General features: G+C 39.0%; 1 long non-coding RNA gene across 1 annotated transcript in view; it reads right to left on the reverse strand.

The window, feature by feature from the left end:
* Nucleotides 1-2,133: 2,133 nt before the first annotated feature.
* The window catches only part of LOC106018304 (uncharacterized), a 97,626-nt gene continuing 73,499 nt past the window's right edge, over nt 2,134-26,260 (reverse strand). The window contains exon 4 of the long non-coding RNA XR_005261776.2: nt 2,134-3,442. This is a non-coding gene — a long non-coding RNA (uncharacterized lncRNA). The remainder of the gene's footprint in view (nt 3,443-26,260) is intronic.

Genomic DNA, 26,260 nt, shown 5'->3' on the forward strand with positions numbered 1-26,260 from the left:
ATTTCCCTTCCCTTCCCTTCCCTTCCCTTCCCTTCCCTTCCCTTCCCTTCCCTTCCCTTCCCTTCCCTTCCCTTCCCTTCCCTTCCCTTCCCTTCCCTTCCCTTCCCTTCCCTTCCCTTCCCTTCCCAGTTGAAGGGACCTTGAGGATCTTCTAGTTCCAATCTCCTTGCCATGGGCAGGGATGCCAGCTATTAGATCAGGTTGTCCAGGGCCTCGTCCAACCTGGCCTTGGGCACTGCCAGGGATGGGGCAGCCACAGCTCCTTTGGGGCAGCCTGGGCCTGGGCCTCACCACACTCTGAATGAAGAATTTCCTTCTTATATCTAATTTAAATATCTAATTTTTTACTTTAAAGACATTATTCCAGACAACCCCAGCTCCCTCAGCCTGGCTCCATGGGAGAGGTGCTCCAGCCTCTTGATCATCCTCGTGGCCTTCTATGTGTCCCCTCTTACAGGTCCCTGTACTCCTTGTGCTGGGGCCCAGAGCTGAGCACAGGCTCCAGGTGGGCCTCATGAGAGCAGAGCAGAGGGGGACAATCCCCTCCCTCACCCTGCTGCCCTCACTGCTGTTGGTGCAGCCCAGGGTACGGGTGGCTTTCTGGGCTGCCAGCACACACTGCTGGCTCATGTCGAGCTTCTCATCAACCACCACCCCCAGGTTCTTCTCCTCAGGGCTGCTCTCAATCCATTTTCCACTCACCCTGTACTGGGCTTGGGATTGCCCCGGTCCAGTTGCTCTTCCCCTATCCACTACAAGCTTTCCACAAATATTTTGCCAATGGCACTCACCTGTTAAAATATTTACTGAAGGCAAGCACAAGGAGAGCATGAACCTAATGAACATCACTAAATGCAGAGAAGGGATGCTTGTGCTTTGGGGCGTTTGGCCTGCGCATCTTTTCTCTCCTTAGTCATTCTGAAATGTGACAAAATTCTCATTGCAGTCACATCTACCAGGTCTGCTGGTGCAAGATAAGACTAAGGCAGGATCAAGCCCAGCTGTTGTAGGTCACACAGGGATGAAACTTACAAATATCTTCCCAGATGCCTATTGGTATATTTAAACAGCTGAAAACTCATTAAATAATAACAACAACAACAACAATAATAATAATAATAATAATAAGGAATACATAGTATACTTGCAGGAACACAACAGCAAGTATTGATTTACTAATTGATTTATTAATTTATTTCCAAATTAAAGCTGAGATCAAGATTTATTTTTTTTAAGACAAAACAAACAAACAAACAAACAAAAAACAAAACAAAACAAAACAAAAACCATTGAGAGGGCCATGGCTCCTATGAGACAATAAGGCACAAACATACCCCTCAAATTATTATTATTTTTATTAAAATTACCACTTCACAGGCCTAAACGCAACCAAGGTTCCTGTTCTTTGTGAAATGATGCTGCTGCCAGTTATCAGGCACTGCTCCTCCTTCCTCCAACAGCTAGTACCACCTGACACGCTGTTCTGTAAACCCCAAGTCAGCGCTGAGAGAGTTAATTTAAATTTGATAACAAATGGCCCTGCTTTAGAAACGAATGTAGCCTGGCAACTTCAACTGAGAGCCCTTCATAGGGCCTCAATTATGTATGCAGCCTCTTTGAGAAATAGTTTCACACATCTGACCCAAGGCCCGTGAAATAAAACTGTACCACAGCAATGCTTCATTCCTGCGCAGCCTCTGCACCCCGCCACCCCCTGCCTTGGGCAAAGATGCACAGAATTGCTCGTTCTGCACTGGATTTCTAGTCTGGATGCACATTTATCATGTATGATCTTTGTCCCGGAATTTAACCTGGGTGCTTGTGTTTTGGGGGACTTCCAGATGCTCTGCGAGGCTGCCCTGTCAGAGCAGTGGTGTGAAACTAGAAAGACAGGCAATGGGTTAAACACCCTCACCACCTCTTTCTCCCTCTCTCTCTCTTTCTTTTTTTTTTTTTTTTTTTTTTATTTTTCTTCCCAAAAATGGCTGCTTTGTCTGTGTGCATAACACCAATAGTAAATGTCCTTCTGTTATTGTACAGCCAATTTGGTGTGTCAACTATTCATATGCTAATAGTGGTACAGTGCCTCACTTTTTCACAGATAAATTGTAAAGATTGCTACAGACAGTGAAACACAAGAATAAACAGCTTTTATTTCAGAAGTGATAAATTGCTTTCCATTCAAACAACATGCAATGCTTGCTACTGACCATTATTGTTTCTATTCATGGTGGGTTTGCCTTCTGTTTTGCTTTCTTAGAATGGTTAGAAAATATTTAGTAGATATAACCAGAGGCATTGCAGATGATTCAATGTCCTTAATTTGTTTTATAGCTTCACGATGTGAAGTTAATTTTTGCTCAGTTTTCCCAAGCAATTAAAGCTCTGCAGTGGGCACAGACATTGTTGTCCTGCGCAATGCTTTCATATTTATTAAGGCTTGCAATGGGTAGCATATTTCATCTTACATGTTAATAAAATATGCCATAGTGTGCACGCCCTGAATCACATTGCATAGGAATGTCAATAGAAAAAGTTTTCCTAAAGACAACATAAAGCAGAAGCAAAACAAAATAAAAGCCAACATCTTTTTGTTCTGTTGCAAGACCAACATTTATTCAGAACGTGGGAAGACTGAAGTTAGGAATTGTTGTATTTTCGATTGTATTTTCATCTGTATTTTGTACCTGAAGTAAAATAGGAGTGTCATCACAGCCCATATTCTAAAAGTATAATAAACAGAAGTTACCTCAGAATAAAATACTTTACTAATAAGTGTTTTATTAAGTACTTGGCATTGGTAAAATAAACTTGTTTTTTAACCAAAGACCAGGTGTTTTTGCAAACGTAACAATAGTTGTACATTTCTGCTGGCTGGAAACAGCAGCCTGTATGAGGTAGCCAAGGACAATGTTTATGCACTCAGCTGGGGCCCAAAAGCTCACTTCTCCAACTCCACTGTCCAGCGGTGCATCTGTAACCACTTCAGGCAGCCAGCTGCAGACTGGTCTGTTGGTCTGTGCCACCCCAGCCAACCCAGCTGCTCCTCTCTGCCCTCGAGCTGCAAACCACCACTGTGCTCGGCCGTTGTGCCTATCCGGGCTCTTTCTTGACCTCCTGGAGGCACCCGTTTACCAGGATCTGGGGCTGCAAAGCTTGGTTTAGAAGGAGAAAGCCTTCACCGGCCAACTGGTGTGCCAGTCTTTGCTCTTCCATACCATCATGCTCCATCCTTGCTACATGTCAGCACCATCCCTTGCAGAAACGCATCCTTCTGGAGCAGCTGCCCATGAGCCAGCCAGTGGTCCTGCTGCGTGTGCCCATGACACCCATGCATGCTCAAGGGATGCTGCCCCTGCTGCTGATGGTTTGCCCGCACAGGGTTCACTTCTCACTGTTTGCTTTTGCAAACTGACTGTGCCAATGCACCGGGTATGTCAAACTGGGAAAGAGAAAGAAAGAAACAAACAAAAAGGAGTTAACCAGACTAGCCATAATGTCCCCTGTTAATTTCTATGGGCATCTGGAACAACTGTGGCTGGAGAATAAAATAAATGTCATGGTGTCAGAGACCTGCTCTTCATGAGGGAAAGAAGGGGAAGAGGAATAGAAAGGGACATTTGCAATTCTGGTGCCTGAGCGCACTCTGCATCACCACAGGGCTGCCCATCCTGCTGCCCTCAGAGGGCTGATGACTTCTTGTTCACCCCAGGAGCTTGCAGGCCAGAGTACATCTGCTTGTCACAGAGCCTGTCACTGCAAACCCTCCTGCACTGCCTGACTTCAGGTATGCAAGCAGTCCTGTTGGGGTGAACTGTCAGCAGTTCATTCTGGGAGCAATGACACTGCCAACACCTCAGGCCTCATATGAGAACAAGAATCACAATCCTAATGCCTTGAAGGATACACTAAAACCAATTTTCACTAGTGATTTTATCAAGTTAATTCCCAGAAAGTTTCATGCACATTTGCAATTGCTTTATGTAGCTTTTTTTGCCTTTTTTTTTTTTTTTTCCAGAAGCAGGAGAATAACATAAAAATGTTCAACAAGAACATTACCTTTTTACAAAAAAGTACATGTGACACAAAACATCCGAAGGTTTGTCCTCAAGCACAGCACAGAGAAATTAAACTGAAACTATAAAATTTGTACTGAGCATGACAATATCTATACGATTCATGAGAAAAAAAGTATATTTTATTTTTCAGAAGATATCTTCTTTCAGATTTGAGACAAAACAATATGCCTGCAAAGGCAAATAAATGTACCTGTACCAAAAAGAACTGATCAGTCATTTAAATAGCTGATACAACTGCTAAGAGTGTCCATGTGGAAATGACAAAACCTATTACACTGTTGCACATATTGCAAACCGCAATAACAAAATAAATAAATATATATATATATATATTATTTGTGCAAAGATTTCTACATTTAGAATAGTTACACATGAAAATTTTGATCATGAAAATACGCAACTAAGTTCTTCTAAAGCAAGCAAAGAATGGTTTGATATGTTAGTTCTAAGCACATTGGAGAAAGTTTTGGGGTTTCTGTCTCCCTGTGAGGAAGCGAGGAAAGCAGCAGCAGGCATTACAAGGTGCAGAGCCTCTTCCAGATGTGAAGCAGCAAAAGAGTGTTTTAGTCCCCTGTGATTCAACATCCATGCCACAGCTTCAGGGTAGCTTCTCCCCAGAAAGGCCCACGGGAAGGTTTTATCAATGCCTCACGCTTGAAGCTATGGGAGAAGGGTACTCCACAATCCCATTCATTTAAAAACGTTAACCTCCTGAGAGTTTTATACAGGATATGTCAAATGAAAGTTTGCTTAGTTTAATCTGATAGATAGTAGGTGCTTATTACATGAAAGATAATGATCAGGTCAAGGAGAAGAAGATGTACCCAAAGTTATGATTAGATTATTTTAAATCTTTGTGAAGTTTTCATCTACAGCCTGACCATGGATGCCTTACAGGGTCCCCATTTTTCCCCAGTAAGGAAGAATGCCATAGTCAATTACGTTTTTCACAAATGAGAGTTAGTGATGGACTCGTGTCTCTGACTAATCCCTTCTGCCTACACCTCTGAGGGTGCAGGTGCTGATGCTCCACAGAAATGGCATATTTGGGGAGCAGACAAAGGGGGCACAGGGGCCTCAGGTGCTGCTGTGGTCCTTTTCCAGCAGTGCCACATCATAAGATGGCAGGACATGGGTGTCACATCTGGTCAGCTCTCTCCTCATCTCACCTCAAGACAACCATTCTGAATCAGAAGGCCTCTCCGTAGGGCTTCAGTTGAATTGGGAGAATTTCAGAGGTCCCAAACCGTACCTCTTTCCCACACAGGATAATCCACTTTCCTGGGCAACATCCCTTAGCTAGGATTTGGCCCTTTACATTTCAGGCACAACGTAATAATTCATAAGTATGTTGCTGTTACTGTTGCAGTTGTGGTTGCCATTGTGAGTATGATGGCTGTTACCATTATTGATCCACAATTTGCCAAAGCTTGAGGCTGGAAGGACTCATCAGACCACACCAGTCTGACACCTGAGCATTGGAGGCCACAGCATTTCATCTGCTCTCTCCTGCACGGAGCTCAAGGGTGTCTCTTTGACTGATCCGTTCCTTGTGTTAAGCTTCCCCAAAACACCCAGAGATGCAAGTCCTGCAGCCTCCCATGGTAACTCATCTGAAGATTGACCAGCCTCCCTGGTAAATATTGCAACTAATTTCTCATTTGAATCTGTTTTGCTCCAATTGCTGGCCACACGTTCTTCATATCCCTTCCTCTATTAGATTAAAGAGTCCTGTAGGCCACTTGTCCTTTCTCAGTATTAGCACAGCAACATTCTCCCTGTTTTCTGGCATTTCCCTTCTATTTTGAGGTTTATTACAAATTAACACCAGTATATGAACATTCCCCTCATCCAAGTCTTTTAGGACTCTTGGATAAAAGTTATTCGGGTGACATATGTTGTTTGACATCTATTTATTGACTGGAATGTACTCATTAATCTCATTAGAGAATGTCCTTATATAATAAAGATGTCCTTATTATTTCCAAATGTAAAGAAGAAATAATCTTGACTTTTTCTGGGTTGTAAGTCTATTCACAGCTTTATCATAACTATTTATGTATAGAATCCCAGTGTGTGTAGGATCCGCTTTATTCTTAGAATATTTTTTATTTTATTTTTTTAATTTATAGATCTGCCTCTGTATCTTTCAAATCCTTTTATCCATCTTTTTATCTTTGTAAAGACACTTCGGATCTCTTTTTGCCATCTTAGATTTTTCAGCCGCATACACTAAAATTCTCTTTGGCACTTATTGCAATATATTTTCTTTGTTACCCAGCTGTAATTTTTTTTTCTGTCTTTTTTCTTTTTTTTCTTTCTTTTTTTTAATGTATTTTTTCTTTTTTATCTATTTTCTCTTTCTCTTTTTTTTTTTTCCTTTTATTTTTTTCCTTTTATTTTTTTTCCCTTTTTCCTTCACTTTTACAAGCTAAGTTATAAATGGATTTCTGTATTTATATTTCTGTAAACTCTTGATGTAACTTTTTGTTATGATTTAATCATTACTTAGAGTGACAGGAGTAGCTAGTTGGAGAAATGTTATAGAGAATGGTATTCTGGAACTGGTCAGGAATCAGCTTTAATTATTAGGTTAAAAAATAAATAAATAAAATATAGAACACAATAAAACACTGTTAAAAAACACACAGTTTTAGTTAAAACTTCCCATAGCTATTGCAAAGCACCATGGAAACTATTAATTTATTTTTCTCATTTAATTATGTATGTTTAAATTAACAACTTCAGTTTTTCTTCTTCTCATTTCCTTGCAATTTTGCATTATCTATTTAAGCACAATTACACCTTGTCCATGGCTCTGAGCTTCCAGTACTCCAGGCTTTCAAGTTCTTCATCCAATTAACACTTTATCTGCAAGTACGCAATCTACCACCTGAATTTGTGCTTTATTTGCAAATACAGAAGCTAATTGTTATCTTGTACCTCGTTTATCACCTAACATTCAATCACCATCTTTGTTTGCTGTTGGGACTGCCTTTCCAGAGCAATGGCTTAATACACTCTCTTGAACTTGGAACAGTGACTACAAGGTTACTTCAGGATCAGTTCTGTATGTGTCAGCTCCATGAGATATTTGATCTTCCCTAGTTTATTAATGTACACAAAAACCAAGCAAACTGATCTGTGTTCATGTAGCAATACTCTATGCTCAGCAGCAATGATTTCATTATAAGCAAGGACTCAAATGTAAATAAGTAGAGAGCAAAGTGTACTGATAGACTGTTAATGGACTGCAGCAAACAGGCCTCTCCTTGCTTCAAAAAAAGTGCAAAAGTGCAGGTTTTTGGAATTAGTTTCAAAATAGGGGAAACAGAGTTAATATGGAAGTAAAAGTTCCAAGATATTGCCAGATACAAAGAAGAGAAAAGACAAGAAAGAAAGACAACGGGTTTTGTAGCCTTAGAGACTCACTCAGCTGAATATTGACTTTATAACTCATAAAAAAAAAAAAACAAAAAAAACCCAAAAAAACAGTTTTCAGCTGACTTCAGATGTAGTATGAATGCTGCGAGTGACAGCAGAAATGAAACAGAAACTACTATAGTGGTAAATAACAAATGTTGAACCTCCACATTTCCCTGGGAGGAATAATGCTCCTTGAAATGTGACCACTGCTGCCACCTTCCCCACTGCCCTGCATCTCAAGATGCCACCTGAATAATAGCTAAGCCCTCTCAGATTACTTGTATTTGCCTTTAATTTTGCTGGCTAAGGTCTTTGTCATACTTTCAAATTAAAAAATAAAAAAACTGTATTGCACTCATGAAGGTCAGATATGAAAGGACCAGACTCATGTGTGTAGACCCTTAATATTGCCCTTTCCTCTGCTAAACTCTTTTTGTCCGTGTTTCACTAGGAGAATATATAAACATCCATGTAATGTTTATACATCACTGGTAAAATGAGTACCTCAGTGTCTCCTAGTGAAAATACAAGCAATATTAAGTCACTTCCCTCCATTATTTCTCAGGCACAGTCACACAGTTTGAATTAAGGCATTTAATTCTGATGCTTTAAATCAACCCCATAGACATTCAACTCATTCTGTGACTACAGAACCCAGATACTTTTTTGGTGGATTTGTTGACTCACACCTGAGGCAGATGCCTGATGAAAACTCCAAGCACCCACCAAGATTCAGGCCTTAAACCTCTGCCTCTATTTTTTTCACAATACCTGGGTTCCTCTTAGAGTCCTGTTATTTTGTGTGTGTGTGCTCCTTCATTTGAGTGCATATGACTCAGCTGTTACCATCAGCTCCTGATACTGTTGCAGTTGTTGCACTTTGGGAGGTATTGTGCACTTTCAGGGAAGAAAACGAATGGTTCTAGTCAAAAACTAAAATACACCGAATTCAACCTTCAAGGTTCAGGAACTAGAAGAAATAGAACCCAGTTATAGGTGGTTTTCACATGTTATTATTACTGTTATTTATATTTTATTTTATTTTATTTTATTTTATTTTATTTTATTTTATTTTATTTTATTTTATTTTATTTTATTTTATTTTATTTTGTTTTGTTTTTAGCGTACTTAATTTGGTTGACCAGTTACTCCTGTAGGGTGCTTTACTGTATTTCCATCAGTTTGGCTCTATATTCTTTCTCAAAATGAAAATCAGCCTTCCTCTTGGTTATTTCCAAGTTTATCTTCTTTTGCTTAGTAGCTGTTACAATTAGAGTACACATAAGGCCCAGGAGGACACTCCTGTATGAATGTCTTCAAATAAGCAGACCATGGGGCCATACACGATGTGTCTTACAACACTAAATCAATCTGCCATGTCATATGTCAGCGAAGCCCATTTTTACTCAATATATTTGGTATTTCTGTACTAGATGTCTAGATATGTGATGTTTTTAATACAAAAACGCATACATGACTACAAAAAGGCAAACATATCTACACTGCCGCATTGTCAAGAAACATTCCCCAGTCAAAAATAATGATAGTCCCAACTTAGATGTCACCCAGCTGCAGGTCTCATTCTGGGAGGAAGCAGACAGACATTCCAATTAACTCTGTCAACAAGAAAAAGGCCATAATTAAGCAACAAAGTTATTCCATTAGAGTTGCCATAGAACTTCACATCTTTTGTGTTGGTGTTTTGAAAATCTCAACACCAAAAATAGATTCAACACGACATCAGTATGTCAGTTTGTAAAGACTAACTTTAGGAAAAAAATCAAAACTTTTTTTTTCCAAGTTTTCCTTTCTGATGCTTAAGTTTATGATATTTCCTGCATCGAGTATACATACCTTAGATTTGTTATTTACATTAAATAAATAGCACAGTTCCATACCTATGTTCTTGTTCATGCATGCCAATGAAAAGGCGGAAGGGTAGATTAACCCACGAAAATAGCCATCTCCTTTTCTATTACTTGCACACAGAGTTGCCAGCAAACTGAGTGTGAACCATGCTTCATGAGCCTGACTGGCCAGATAAATACACTGGGACAAAGGAGGGCGGTTTATAGCAGGTCTTCATGGCCTCTTACTGGTTGTTTATAGCTAGTCCAGATTTGCAAAACCACATGGTAAGTAAGGATGGTTAGTATTGTGATCTCTGAGTGCAATGCAGTACCTACGGATATTGAAGTGTTGATGAAGTGGAGGTCATCTCTTATCCTCCTATAATTTTCAGATATAAACAGCTTCCAGATACTGGAGTGCTGTGGAGGAAGGGGAAGGAAGGAAAGAAGGGAAAATAATGTAATTTTGGTCTATTTATCTTGATTTGCTCTTATTTTTCCATATGTACAGCGTGTACTCTTTTCTCATTATAGAATATACCGCTCAATTGCAAGCTCTGTACAGAAAAAATCATTTCTTATTTACATTTAATTGCATTTCTTAGTTCCCATATAATGACACCTCATGGCAATTTCAGGTGGAAAAATTAAATGAGCATGATGACTACGGAAGGACTTCAGAAATCTACAACTTCATTAACTTGATCAGATTTTCATTAGAAATTTCAGCTCATTACCAGCAGTGTCAAAAAGTCCTGCCAAGTATTTTAAGAAGAACAAGGTAAAATTTGAGAACTGCAGGGCTGGCACATGGCTGAAATAAGTTGAGCATGCAGGGATCTATATGAAACAAGGAGTTGAGACCAAATCATGCAGGGACTAGAAAGGTAGATGGAGAAAATCCTTCCCAGCAGCAATGCCATGGCAAGCCATGCCCCCACAGTCCAGACTTTTCAGCCAGTGGTAGTGGAGAACAGACAGTGCATGAAAATAACACCAAAAGCATGCAGGAAAAGATGGAGAGGAGCCTCCCAACCCCTTCACTTTTTTTTTTTTTTTTTTCTTACATGCCTTCCTGATAAAGGAATGAGGAGAAGCATTAAAGAACGTCCAAAAGGAAAAAGGGAATTAAGAAGTTTCAGTGAATTTATGTGAATCTTTTTAATGTTACTTCTTCAGCACTTAAAGTGTTGCCACAAAACCATATTATAATTTTCCATATATTTGTAAAATCTTTTTTTTTTTTTTTTTCTTAAACAAACAAACAAACAAAAAACTTTCAGAAATTGAGTCTTCTTTTTGAGTGGAGACCTCACTATCCAATAGACATAATTAACTGTCAGGTGAAATTATCTGGGGGAAAAAAAAAAAAAGTGATTCTTTTTTTTCTGCTTGCAGCAGCTTTTTAAGCTTGGACACATACTTGTATTTTAGAGTTTGTCTTTCTGGAAAGAAAAAAAATCATAGCTTTTTGCCTCAGACAATCTAGAAATGGAGCTGCTGAGATATTTTCTTGACAATTCACTTGTATCATACAGGCATGGGTCAGCTTTCGGTGGGCTGAACTTCTCTGCAGTTACATCTTAAATTGCCTTTGAACAATTTCTGTTACACAGCTAGTGTATGTATCTTATCAAATTAAGATGGTAAATTATCCTGCCATTTCTGTTAGTTTGTGCATCTGGGCCAAACAAGACGGTTATCACAAGCCTAACAAAAGGCCTGCTCCTGAAAAACTGTGTTTCTCTGGGAAAACTAGCTGATCCCTGATATTTTGTGTAGATGTGCTACTCCCTTGAGGTGGTATCAGTTCCCAGACAAAGACTTAAAATATATTTTATATATTTGTGGAGAAAATGAGATAATTATTTCATTCTGAGAAAATCCATCATTATTTCAATTTCTCTCTGTTCCATATTTTACTTTTCTCCCTATTCTCTGGCCAAAAAGCACCTCATTTCATTTGGCTGTATTTCAGAGATTTCCTTTTTTTCCCCGTGTAGTTATATTATTTTGCCACATGAGCTCAATGGGAATGGAAAATCTGCTTCCGGAAGTGGAAGAGGAGATGCAGGCATGCTGGACATGGAGATGATGTGCATTCCTCAGAACTTACGGACTGCATCTGGAGCTAAATGCCCTCATTGTTTTCTTCAGCATGGCCAACTGATATTTACAACATCCAGCAACCTGACACTATTGTAAGTGCAATTATTCCTTGAGCGTAGGACTAACACACGAACCTCTACACTCCCCATGAAGCAGAGAAAAGGGAAAAAGGGAGTGAATGAAGAGGACACATTGATAGCACTAAGAGATGACCAGTAACAGCCAGGTTGGAGGGAACCTGGTCTGTATGAGGTCAGGGAACACAAGGCAATCTCTGTGCAGCACTTATCTTTGGTTTGGTCAGTACACGTAATCTATCCATATTGATCGTACCCAGATTTTGACTGTACCCTAGTTTTTAATGCAGTAATGTCACTAAATCCCATGATTTTGCTGGAGGTGAACAATATTCCAGGGACTATCAAGAGAAGAAGATCCTTGGAAAGTAAATAATTATGTGAAAAGAATAAATTAGGAAAAAGCTGGAAAAGACATACCTATTTTTATTTTCTAAGTTTGAAAGTTTCTAGCATTTATGGTTGCAAGGAAATGTTGGATAATATGACCTGGATGCCAACTGATGTCTTAAACTTCAGACAGAAAATAAATTAAACTCTACATGCATTAACTAAACTTTTTTTTTTTTTTTTTTTTTTTTTTTTAATCTCATGAAATTAAGAGGGAGCTGGTCCTTAATTTTATCCATTAGCATTGTTGACCTATCTCCTCACTGCAATTTCCCAGAGACTGCATTTTCCGAATCTGCCATAGATTTTCATTAAAAACTTCCATAGATCACAGGGAGAGATAATCCAATTTTAGAAGACACTCCTTGGTTTGACTAACCTCCTACGCTCTCAGAAAAGAAACTAACCAAAAGTACCGGTCTCAAACTTTCACCCTATTTCCTTTGGGAACCCCTCAAACATAAGGCTAGGGACAAGGGAGGGAGGGAGAAAACTAACATTTCATATGAGATCTACTTGTGGTTCAAAAGCACTTCTATACATGCAATGCTTTGGATAAAACACCAGAAGACAGATATAGCCTCTGGGGACAGGAAGGTACTGTCTTTTCCTTAAAAATTAAACACAAAGACACAGGGGACCAGACACACGAAGGTGGCTGGCCATGGTGGTGGTGCAGGTAAGGAGAACAAGCCAGGATTGACCAACAGCAATCTTCATGGCTGCCTTCCTCTCACAAAAGTAGGCTTTTGCAGACTTCTAGGCAGAATATCAGCCTGTATCAGCATCCAGACAAAGGAAAACATGTGGTCATGGCATAGCTTACCAGGTACCCCTGAAGAGCTGAGATTGCTCTTCAGAGAAAGTAAGACAGACTGTAATTTTTGTTTCCTCAGCCCCAGCACAGATAGTCTTCAATAACCAGACCATCCACCGCAGAAGCAGCAGATAGCCCAGCTTCACAGGACATGTGAATCAAAGCAAAAAAGGGTGCCTGCTGTTTTCTGCACCAGAAGCTTTCTGCCCTATTTCTTCTATAATTAGAGCTGGATGATTGCATCAGAACTATGCTGTCCTCAGAGACCTTTTGTAGACTTTTTAAAACTTCAGAGTAGCACACGGTCCAGACAAACTTTACAGATTTTCATGTCCAACAACAACATGACCTTCTAGGAAAGAAATATCTGCTGCCCCTGGGCAGCACTTTGGCTGGGTATTGCACAAGGATAAGTGCTTTTATGAATATTTCCTTTCCACTGTTGATAGCAGATCTTATCTGAAGGTCAAGATTGACAGTGTGTGGGTCAAAGGAGGCTGACCATTCATTCTGCTGCCTTGCTGCAAAATCTATGAAGCTTATGCAAGCAGAACTGCAAAGACTTTAAGCTGTCAAGCAAGAAAAGAAATGAAAACAGAAAAACAAAATATGCTGCTGTTTTGAAGGAAGGCACTGTGCTCATGTTTCCCTAGATAGGGTCACTACAGATCAGAGCTGAAACTTAATGAAATTAGAGAAAATCTTTTCATTGATTTTGGTGGGATTTGGATCATGGCCTAATGGTTTAAGGCAGGTTGGAGAGGAGGTATGTACATACCACTTTTAATACTCTAATATAGTTGCTGTATGTGAGATACATAAACTACAGCAGGTGTACTTTGGAATTTTATCAGTACTAAGGAGGACAATTATAACAAGTGACCTTATTTTGCTTGAAGAGGTATGCAAGGAAAAAATCTTGCATCATTTTTCCATGTTTATAACACTAACAGAGGTTACGCATAAAGCCAAACACACAACAGAGTAACTACTCAACTTCAAGAGCAACTAAGTTGTCTTTATGCCATTAATATCATTTACCTTCAGCTTTCCTGCTGTCAGACAGCAAATAAAGGTTTCTCTAATTCCATCTCAAACAATATAATTCAAACAAAGTGCCATAAAACTACCTTGTATGCACGTAAGCCTACATCAACAATGTTCAGGTGTTCATAAAGTTCTGCTGCTCAACTGCAGCAATACTGTATAAACTAAAGCAGGGTGAGGGGACTATAAGGGCTTGGGACTCAAGTGACAAGTGCAATTACACCTTCACAAAAACAAATAAATAAATAATCCCATTTGTGAGTCCTGCTTTGCGTTGGATTTCAGATGGTCCAGTTTTCAGTGAGTGACAGATATTGAACCCGAAACTAGTTCCAGACTTAGCTTTATTTGAAAACATGCACACATATTACTTCTTCAGTTCATAAAGCAAGTGAATTCTTTTCCTCTGGCTGAGCTTTATCTAAAAATGGAGCTTTTAACTGAAAGACTGAAGATCAAATATTTTAGTTAAGCATCTGGTTACATTCTTAACAATAAAGAGTATTGAAGCTACTTCTCAACATAGACATGGTTTAATTTCCTTCCCCCCTTCCTTTTACTAAATTTGAAAGAACAGTAACCATTTGGAAAAATAAAGAACAGTAGACAAGCTGAGAAGAATAGGAAGCAACAGCAAAGAATATATATATATATATTTATATTATATATATATGCATGTTTAATGTAATTGACCATGTTACCCTCTTGAGAGATTTTTAACTACTCAAAGACATATCTTTCCTTTGTTAAATGCCACCTTTATTTTTGACAGAACACAATTTTTTTTTCAGTCCAGCAGAGAATTGGACACAATCTCAATAATTTGAAAATGCTATCTGACCAAAAATTGGAAAATAATTTGCTTTGTGATGTGAATGATCACTCATAACACCTTTAAAATAAAATTCTTTTTCAATTCATATGAAATGTGACAAGCAGGCAAAAACAAACAAACAAACAAACAAGCATAGAATTTATAAGATTATAAGAATCCCTAAGATTAGCCTATTCACATGAACTTCAATGAAATAATGTTTTGAACAGAAAGGAAAATTGTGATTTCTGTATATTTTACATAATAGTTATAGTTTATATCAAGAAACAAAGCCATCAAAAAACAAAGCATATCAAATTGCTATCTCTATTAAAACAAAAAGTTAAATATTCCATATATATATAAAAAAAAAAAAGGAGTGGGGGAGGAACTTTAATTTCTGCAGCTAAAAACTTCACCTTGTAGCAATTCTATTATAAGAAGTACAGAGACCTCACTGTATCCCCTGTCATGTATAGATTACCTGCCAGAAAAGCAGCAAATTGAGTTGTCTACCATGGAAGTGATACTTAAATCATTTTCTTATTATTTTAACAACTGCTTTGAAGATGGAGAAAGAAGTTAAAAATACTTGGTTCTATGCAGCTGGCAGAGTTATCTCAAGTTAAGCACTATTTGAAGAAAGTATCTTAACAAAAGCATGAAAAAGATTTCAAGATCTTTCTCTTTTTGACTTTCATATATTTCTATAGGGAAACATGAACCAATAGAGGAAATGTCAAAATGTAGGCAATTTTATGAGTACAGTAGTAGAGTCAAGTCCAATTTTATTAAGATCATTGGTGCAAGCTTATCAAGACTTCTGATGAAAGGTTGTCTTTTCAAAATTCTTTGTTCTGATAATATAGTGGGTTTACAGCATATTGTCTTGGACATATTATATTATAGCACCTTTGTAGATTGTAGCATTATTACCTACATATTGAAAGTTTGATTTCTTTTTGATAGCTTGACAGTGATGCTCCATTTTTATATTATTCCCCATGGTTCATAGAATTAGTTTCCAGGAAATACCAAACAAGCAACTAGAATTTCTGCAGCTGAGCACAAGTATTTCACACCCAAAAGTTATGACTCACACATGATTTCAAGACTTGTTTTTCACTTAAAAAGCAGAAAATATGTACAAAATACACATAGACGCTTCATAGGGAATGGTTCATTTCCACAGCCCTATGTCTAATGTGATCCCTGTTCAGGCTGCTGTAGTCTTGAACTGCATCCATGAATGAGTACTCAACAGATTAGCACAAGTTTTTATGTGTGTGAGTGATCCTTAATAGCTTTTTGCTCTGTCCATTTTTCTACAGGTTTGTTTTATCCATCTATTATGCCATTCTATATATTTCAAGTTCATACCTAGTTCATTCAGACAAATGATATAGCTAAATCACACAATGGAAGTTGTACAGTAATTCTCTTATTTCTCTCACTGTTTGAGCCAGTCTGGCTCAAAAAGCAGCTCACCTCAGCTTCCATGGAAAAGAGAAATTGCAGCCTGTCGTGGGCTTACATGGCAAGGTTTTGGTAGCAGGGGGCCATAGGGGTGGCTTCTGCACGAAGAATCCAGAAGCTGCCCTTTGTCAGATAAGGGCCCCGCCGCTGGCCAGAGCCAGGCCAACAGGTGATGTTGTTTCCCCTTTCTTGATTTAAGAAAGGGGAAAAAAAACTGCTAGGAAACAGCAGCTGGGAGAGAGAGAAGAGTGAGCACCAGCCCCGCAGCCCCCAGGTGAGTGCAGCAGGAGGGCAGGAGGTGCTGCAGGCAGGCAGCAGCAGTTCCCCTGCGGGCTGTGCAGGGAGAGGCCCCTGGTGGAGCAGGCTGTCCCCCTGCAGCCCATGGGTCCCACATGGAGCAGATCTCCACGCTGCAGCCCCCCCATGGGTGGAGGAGCCCCCAGTGGAGCAGGTGGATGTGGCCTGGAGGAGGCTGCGGCCCATGGAGAGCCCCCGCAGGAGCAGGCCCCGGGCCGGAGCTGCAGCCCGTGGAGAGGAGCCCCCGCAGGAGCAGGGGGTCTGGGGGGAGCTGCCGCCCACCCGTGGGGGACCCGTGCTGGAGCAGTTTGCTGCTGGGGGATGGATGGACCCCCGTGGGACGGAGCCATGTGGGAGCAGGTCCTGAAGCCTCCACAGGATCAATTCAGGAGGGGACCCCACGGGGAGCAGGGGCAGAAAGGAGCGTGAAGGAGCAGCGGAGACGAAGCATCAGGGACTGACCGCAGCCCCCAGTCCCTGTTCCCCTGCACTGCTCAGTGGGAGGAGGTGGAGGACAGTGAATGGGGGAAGGTGCTTTTGGTTTCTTTCCTTTGTTTCACACTTCTCTAGCTTGTTAGTAATAGGCAATAAATCTTACTATCTACCTACTCTCAGTCTGTTTTGCCTGTTACAATAATTGTTGAGCATTCTCTCCATCCTTATCTCAACCCTTGAGCCCTCTGCATCGTATTCTCTCCCCCGTTCCCTTTGAGGAGTGGGAGAGAGAGAGTGGCTGAGGTGGAGCTCAGCTGCGCAGCTGAGTAATACCACCACAAAATCTATCTGGATTTTATAACATAACATGTGGTGAGAAAATAAATAAAATCTCCTTTCATTTTACTCTATCTAATTGCTGGCACCTGCTCAGCAATTTCCACAAGAGAAGACAAATATAATCACCCTTTCTTGTGCCAAATTTATTCCCATTTTTGTGCCATTTTCCATGTCAGTATGTTATTATTTTATTGTTATTGGTACCCGTTAAAAGAAAGCATAGTCTTTCATGCACTGTAGGTCAATAGGCAGACTGTCAGTACTAAATAAGGAAACAAATATAATGTAAATGTAGAAAAATACATCTTCATCCACCTCCAGTCCCTACATTAAGCTCCTTTTTGGGGCAATGTTATCACACTCATCAGTTTGCCAGTTAGGCTTCTGTTGGGCAGATATCTAGAATATTATGTTTATTATGTTAGATATCTAGATATCTAGAATTTAGATATTTAGATATCTCAAATATATATGTTTTCTCCAGTAATGCATATTTTTATTATTATTATTATTATATTTGACCTGACCTAAATTTCCTTAATCACTCTTACTGGTGTACTTCTTACCTGATGTCTGGACCACTAAAGCTCGGTGAGTCAGCTCCTATCCAACCTGCCCTCAGAAGTCCTGGTGGAATGGAAACATACCACATCTTTTTCCCCTATTCTTTTCTCACAATTCCATCCCTCCCAAAGGGAAAGATGACCAATCAGCCAGCATCTTTCATCCCTTCTCCTCTTCTTTGCATGAGGAAGCTGTAATAGCCAGGTGATTCCTTGATGTTAGATCCAATGCCCTATGACATTCAGTACTCTGCCCTCAGCAACTGATAGTAACCAGATGTAAGAGAGCTGAGAGTCAAACAGAAAACCTAAGTGACATGTGCGCCTTCACTCTGGTGGGATTCTGAAAGAATGAGGACAAGTTCTTACAAGTTGTATTTATGGTTATATGCTCATAACTGAGAGAAAATATTAATCAGAGTCATGTCTACCAATGTAGCTATGGTGTCTTTGTGTTCTGCACTGTCATCTACCACTTTTTCATATGAGTGGTAGGACAGAGAGTGATAGTGAGCAAAAAGACAGAGCAAAATATGTAATTATTGTCCAGATCTGTACACACATGCAAAGGAAAGAAATCACTTGATATCTGGCCTTAATTCCATAGCTAGAAAGCATATGAACATGAGAATTTAGAAAAGGAAGATAAAAGTAATATTTGTGGTCTTACGGGAGGGAAATACTAGTGGTGGAAATAAAAATGCAAAAAGCATAGTTGTAGACAGTAATCCTAGTTGAAGTAATATCTTCAGAATGAAGGAGCAAAGTGTACTGCAAGAGTGAAAGAAGACTTACCAGCTTGTAAGTCTTGGAAAGGGCATGAGGTACAGGTGGAGGTCAACAGAAAAAAAGGGATTTTGTGTGCAAGATCATAGAGAAGGATCAGCTCCAAGCAGAGATTTGGTTGAAAGCACATAACTGCAGTGAGATGTGAAAAATGATGAACTACTTTATGACAAATGATAACTTGAAGAATAGGAGGAGAAGCACCTGAACAGACGTGCTAGCTGATTTGATGATTAAAACTAACAGAGGTGAGATTGGAGGACTAGAAATACAAATAAAGAGGGATTGAAGAGTTAAAATCAAAGTGGGGATGAATAAAAGAGTTGTAGTGACACTAGTCACAGAGCAATACAATTAAAATAATTAAAATTCATTTTTTATGAAATTATGTTCTCTGCTCCCAGAATAAACATTTTCATCAAAGTCATTTATTTACATTAATGGAAGCTCACAATATTTTATTTTTGCTTAATTAATAGACATCTGAGACATAAGCTGACACAGCTACCTACAAGGCAGAGAGATTTAGAGTGAGGGTGGTGAATGTTCTAAATTCTAAAGAACTGAGGATGTTGGCCTGGAAGTCTGGATTTTTTTAGAATTTTTAAAGAGCTTAGCTTTGTGAAATTAATATAATTTGAAAATATGTGGTTTTATTTTAATGTTTTAAATGTATTCTAACTTTTTAAATATAAAGTTAGTCTTATTCTTGGATTTTAACTCTATGCTAAAGTTTGTTCTAGTATGGATTGATGACTGAGTCACAGAATCTTGGGGAAGCATAGCTTGGAATGGACTTCTAGAGATCACCTGGTCTGACCTTCTGTTGAAAACAAGGCCTTAGGTTAAGTTATACTGGGCCTTGTTAAGTCAAACCTTGAACATTTCTGTCAAGGTAGACGCTACCACTCCTTGAGCAAAATATTACAGTACATGAGAGTTCTTGTAGTGAAGTTTCTTTCTTTGTCTCTTCCCCTCAAGCGTCTTCTGCCCATTGCCTCTTGCCTTGTCACCACACATTCTTTTGAAGCTGGGATAGCTTCTTCTCTATACAGCCATTTAGATATGAGATGACTCTGACCCCCTCAGCCTTCTCTTTCCCAGACTGAATAAACCCCATTCCTTCAACATTTCTCCATGTGTCAAGTTCCCCTGCACTCTGATTATCTTGATGGCCCTTTGTTGGACCATCTCCAATTTTCCAGTGCCCCTCTGGAAACTTTTCTAAATTCTTTCACACTGTGAAAATATGAATATGTTGTTTTATGAGAGTTAATGAAGCAAGGGCACCTGTTGATTCTCTTCCATATCTCCAGTAACCATTTTTCTCATTTCCTATCAACAGCGTTAAAAATCCGTAGCTTCCTCGTATCCTTTCTGAGCCTTTTCTCCTCCAATGTCACAATACACACAGTTTTCCAGCCACAATAATTCCCCTTGGAGTTTACCCTTATCTTCCTCCCCCATTGTTTACAATGCTTTGTTTTGCATGATGCTCGGGCAAGAAGCGACATGTGGTGACTCTACCTATAATGGATGATACATTTGCTTCCTTATTTCCTAAGGAGCACAAAGTGCTCATTTTCTTTGAAAAGGACTGTTTGCTTTAAGAGTTTGGAGGAATAAGATGTATCATGCCTAGTAAGAGACCCCTTTCTGAGATGGCCCTTTATTGGATAAGCATACAATGGCTGGTGATCCATGAGAGCCTGAAAGTAAAAGGTTAAAGGTGAGAGTGAGAGAAAACAGGAACAGGCGAATTTTAGACAGAAAGCACTGACTGCTTTCAGAGCAATTAAGAGAAATTGTCAACAGGGGACCAAAAGAATAATTCAAGAAACATGATGTCACGGGATATCTGTGTCTACGATATTAATGATACTTATGATTTATTGCTGTTACCGATGACCTAAATAATATGCAGGAACCCAGGGCAAAAATAAAAATCAGAAAATGGAAGATGGGGTCTTATTCTATGGTAACCTTCTGAAAGACATTTTTATCTCTTATAGCTCTTTCAGAGCTGAGATTTAGAAGAAAAAAGCTGTTATTTGGATAATTTGGTAGACTTTGAAATGAAAAAGGGTTTTCTTTACGACAGCATTTGGCTTCTTTGTTTAACAGAGACTGATGCAGCTGCAACTAAGCCTAAAATGTAATGCCAATACATTCACAGTGCTGTTCCCCAAGACAATTAAACGTATTCGTTCACCAGCTTTGGCACAATTTTAATCCAGATATTTAATCTAGGTTCATCACAAGGTTGACAGCCCACAGAGGAAACAAGTAGTGATCTGGAACTGGATAATAAAGCAGAATAACTCGGAAATGTACAACTGTGTAGATCTGGAATGAGAAAATTTAATTTAAGATAGGAAGAACTGAAGGACTATACAGACACACTTCTTCCTTATAGAAGTGAGCCCTTATGGGCAGAATTACATCACGTTAGTAGGCATGTCAGGTCTGAGATCTCCAATGCAGAGAGTGTGACTCTGCTACACAATAGTGTGACCTTAAAAAGATGATACAAACTGCTGAAAATGGAGGACAACAAGCCATATGCTGTCATCAAACTCAAAAATAGGAAATGAACTGGAAAACTGCTCTGAGGAATCAACACACAACAGGGGACATGGATGTCCAATGGCATGGATCTCAGCAGAAGAAAAGTTTCAACAAGTATGGAAAAGCACAACCCGAGTGCAGGTGACTGCACAGGGAGCAATAATCAGGATTTTCTGGATTCCATGAAAAATAATTACATAGGAAAGGGAAGAAGCATGTGAGGAGACAGATTTGGGGAAAAAGTAACAGGAAGTTTTGATAAAGCTGAAAGTGGAAAAAGGGAAGGAATATATTTATGAATTGCAAATGAGAGTGAGAAAGAAATGTGAATACTTTTTGCCTCCCCAAACCACAAAGAACTGGACTCTGACTCCTATTCATGCTGAATGGTTATTTGCAGCAGCATCTTTTCCACTGACACTTTGATGTTAGCTACTGCTTAGCAAGAGTAGAGATGGCAGAATTAGACCCTTTTTCCACCAAACACAGGTAAGTGTACCTCAGCATTTTCCGAGATTTAACCTGCATATTTGCAGCTGCTGTACTGGTCAGGTATGTGTTGCTTGGTTGTGAAACTAGGGACAGTTGGTGCCTTTCAAAATATCTCAGGACTGCTGGTGGAAGCGAAACAAACACTCTCCAAAGTGAGGAAAGACAGCTGCAGTCTGTGGTTTAGAAGTTCACAGCATAAGCCAAAGATAAGGGCAAGGTATTCTGGAGATACAAGCTTGAGATTAAGATCTAGACTTCTGCAAAGGCTGTGAATGTTTGGCCATGCACTTGGGTTGAATCCATCTAATATTTTCAGCAAATTATGTGGAATGACCCATGCCCAGAAATCACTAGAGACTACCAGTGAAAGACATTTTCCCATCTAAAACTACGGTTACATCAGGTTCAGCCAAACTAGTACAAACACAGGACTGAAAAGGTGAACAAATGTTCTTATGCAGCCTCCTAGTTGTAAAAGCTTTGCTGTGCTGGAGTTCTGCTGTCCTCCAAAAGTACACCACTATGCATGAACATGATGTGTGGAGTATGCTCATGCTTACACATCCTGAAAAGGGTATGTTTTTTGAGATTTTAGTTCCACGTGCCAGTTATTTGCATACCTCTGTCTGAGGTATTTTCTGTATTTTCTGAAATAAACACACAGGAGGCTTTTCAGACACATACTCAATGGAGTTTTTGCTGGCTAAATAAGATTTGACATATTTTGCAGCAAACTTGGAGTTCTAGGTATAGATCACGGCAGGCAGGTACACCAAGCCGATGTGTGACTCCACCTGAGAAACTTGGGGTCCATAAAGAGGTAAATAAAACTCCCCCATTCATATGCAGTTTACATTGCTACTTCTCCAGGAATATTTTCTATGGTGGTGCCTCTTAAGTAATTGTAATGTAAACATCATTCAGTACCAGTTACTGGTAAGTGTTAGAGTTTGCGTTATTTTTAAGTCGTTCAACTAAATGTCAACGGATAGTAAAGTGAAACTGCTTGTAGAAAACAAAACAAGATTTTCTTGGATGCAATGTATCTTCCAAGTAAATGAATGGAGTGTCACGCAGTGGCACAGAAAAAGAATCCCAACTTTATGATGCAACCTTTACTTCACTGAACATTTAAAACACTTTAAAAAATCCTGTGAGCCTTGTTCGAGTTTTGGGTCACATATATTAAATCATATGCAATGTTGCTAAATTACACCAGGGTAAAAATCTGAGAAACAGAAAAGTAGCAGACCTGCTTGTAAAGTGCTGCAACACAGAGAAATGGAGCTGAAATTTGATCTCAGGAGAGATTTTTATATTCAATGCTATTTCCTAAGTAATCTTTAAAATTTTCAGTGAAAATCACAAAACAAATCTGCCATTCTCTCTTATTAGAAGCTCTCATTCCTGAAGCAAAATGAACTGAATAAAAAATTTCCACAAATGAAAAACAGTTGAAAATGTTCACAGATATTTTATGTTTTCCCAAAATAACATTTTGGGAGTGAAATCAGGATAAAAATTTTAGCTTCTTCTATAAAATAAATTTGCTGAATTTATGTGCAATTTGAATGCAGTGTTCTGTTAAAGTACATGAAGAAGAAGATTGCTGCTAAATGTATTTATTTCCTCATCTCATATACTGTATGAAGTGATTTCAACAAACGGTATTTATTCCTAGATATTATGCTAATTTCAATATCCATTCTTGTCTATGGTATGTTGAAATGTCAATGGCTAGGAAATACCTTCCCGGTTTGGACAGATCAAATTTAGTATGCAGCAATTCATGAGTAGAACACCAATAATGTGCAAAGCATATCAGTGAAACATTAGCAGTGTATGCGAACCATATGTGGAGCTATAGAATCATAACCATTTCTTCCACAGGGGGAGCAAAGCAAACTGACATTTAGCTTTCTAATATTGCTTTAAAATTTCCTCTGTCTTTAGAAATGTTCTCCCAAAAGAAAATAAAAACTGAATTCTGCTGATCTGCTCTATGCTCATTCTGTTGTAAACCAGGTACAATTCTCTCAAAATGCAGTTTTATTTGAAACTGATGAGGGGAAGATTGATTCAGAACTAATTTATTTTTTTTTCTCTGTCAGCATGGAAAGCATATTTGTGGAAAACCAGTAAATTCACATAATTGAACAAACATTAAAAGAAAAATCAATTATTTCTAAGATTTCTAAATATTTTTGATAAAATGTTTCTATTCAAAGATATCTTGTCTTTGAAATAATTCTGCACAGAAAAATTAATCAGTTCCAGTTCCATTTGTAAGTTTCTCAAGAGAATGAGAACTGATACAATAAATAGAAGCAGTTTATTGTTGTTGCTCTCCAGCGTTTGACTTTACTAGTGCTGTTTCTCTGAGCTCATCTCTGTGCTACTGGTTAATAATTTTTCAATGCAGAGAAAGCTAAGTCTTCTTTTTCAGTTTCATGTTTCTTTGGTTCTTTCTAATGTGCATGCTAAACTAGTTGAGAAATCTCTTGAAATATATTTTGGAGAAGAAAACAAAACAAAACAATTTATTACCGAAATGATTTCCTCCCTCCCCGAGGGGAAAAAAAAAAAGTCTCAGGCTCAGTGAAAGACTGCAAAAAAAATGCACATGAATCAATTATGAAAAAGAGAAAGTTTCTTTGAATGAGGAAAAGCTGATTGGAATTAAGATAGGCTTTGTTCATATCTGCAAGGTACAAGGAGAGGACTTTTCAGTGGAACAGAAAAGGGGGATTTGGGAGGGTTTGGCTGCTTAACGCTATAGTGCTTCAGAGCCCATGTGAAAATTTGCTGCTAGCTATTAATCATCATTGTGCCCCTGCAAAGAAGCTGTTACAATGATGACTACATGTCATTATATTCCCACTGTAAGTAACGAATCAGAGAGCTGGGAAAGTTGGATAAGAGCGGCTGGCAAACTTTTAAGCAGTGGAATCCATTTAAATAAATTTACATTGCATTTGCTACTTTTGCTGGTATGGGAATCATACTTTAAAATGAAACAATATGCTGCGTTCACGGGCCCTGGTCCTTTATTCTCCTGTCTCTGAGCCTACTTTCCAGGTCAGCCTTTGCCAGCGCTGACAGCACGCTTTTCTCATAGCCTCTCCTTCTCATAGCCTTTGGTTGCTTTCAAGTTCAATTTAGCACAATGAAGTTGTTATGCATGACAGTTTGGGGAGCAGAATAGGTGGTGTCTGAGCCCGCTGTGTCGCTACAAAGTGGGCTCATTCTCCGCGGGCCGGCTCAGTTACTGAAGCCTTGCTGGTGGGACACTACAGTGGACTTCCAGACGTTCCCATCCTGACGAAAACAATTAGCTTCAAACTGCAAGGAGCCGCGGGGCTGCCCTTTCTTTCAGCGAGACTGCGCCGTTTAATATGCTGCAGTGGATTTCAAATTCGTGTTGATTTATCCCGTTGTACTCCTCTTTTATGGTCTTTATTTACAGAGATGTAAAGGAACAGGGAAAGTTTGAGTCTCACATGGTTCAAGAGTTTTATTAGAAATCTAGACCATTGTTTTATGTTTATTTTTCAAAGAAATAGAGTTGAAACATGTCAGGCTTAATTCCATTAGGCTGAACTGTCTAAAAGAGAGCCCTGAGGTTCCTTGAACAGAACCTGAAATTGTCTCTTCTGCTCACCATCAGAAACAGGCCAAACAATAAATAAACCCCAAACGCTGAAGTTGGGTTTGTCAGTGTCATTGTCTCCCATGGAATTACCAAAAAGAGCTAAAATCACTTACAGCCAGCAAAGTATCTGATTATTAATAATATAAGTTAATTCTGAGCCTGTTTTGAGGTTCCAGAAGCTGCTTGTCTATGCCAGACACAGTTCAGCACGTCTGGTTGTGTTCATTGCTAACAACACTGTAGGCCACCAGACATAGCAATACAACACAGTTTCTACTCCTTCAGGATATTACTTATTTTTACATGAATTTAGCTATTAATACAATGATAGTTTAGCTTTTTTTCCTTCTTTTTTTTTTTTTCTTATCAGACACTACAAGTATTGTTGTGACAAAGCAAATCAGACTGCCTGACTGTTTGAGCAGATGCACACAGTTCCTTGGATTCACCAGTAGATGAGAATCGGTTGCCATGATTATGGATCTTGCTAATTACTGGGCAAACCTATCAAATAATTCTCATTCTGGATTAAAAATTAGCTCAGAGATCATTTCAGCAATGCTTCCATAAAAGCCTGTTAGGCTGCTAAGCACTTCCCACCTCCTTTACCTCTTCCCTCCCTATCCACCCCCTTCTTTTTTTTTTTTTTTTTTTTTTTTTTTAATCTGTAAGAACAAAATATTATCTCAAGCTCTTCTTTGTAAACTGCTTGTTTTGGCTGTGTGCTGCTGAAAGGTAAAATGAAATTAGACCGGTCTTTTCTGTCTTAAAAATGATTTCTGTTTTTCTAAACTACTAGATGATATAATTAAAATGCCTAGTTTTGCACAACACAAAATACATCTATTACAACTGCAAAATGCTACAGCCTGGTCTAATTACAGTTTGTGTTTCAGAAGGCTGATTTTTTACAATTGCTAATTAAACTTCCTGCAACAGTACATGAGCAAGTCTTGGTGCAATTAGCTAGCTATAGCAAAAATAAAAAATAATCAGTATAACATTTAAGGTCAGATACAGGCTTTGTAGTCAAGGAGGGAAGA

Source organism: Anas platyrhynchos, chromosome Z, assembly GCF_047663525.1.
Source record: "Anas platyrhynchos isolate ZD024472 breed Pekin duck chromosome Z, IASCAAS_PekinDuck_T2T, whole genome shotgun sequence".
Lineage (NCBI taxonomy): Eukaryota > Metazoa > Chordata > Aves > Anseriformes > Anatidae > Anas > Anas platyrhynchos.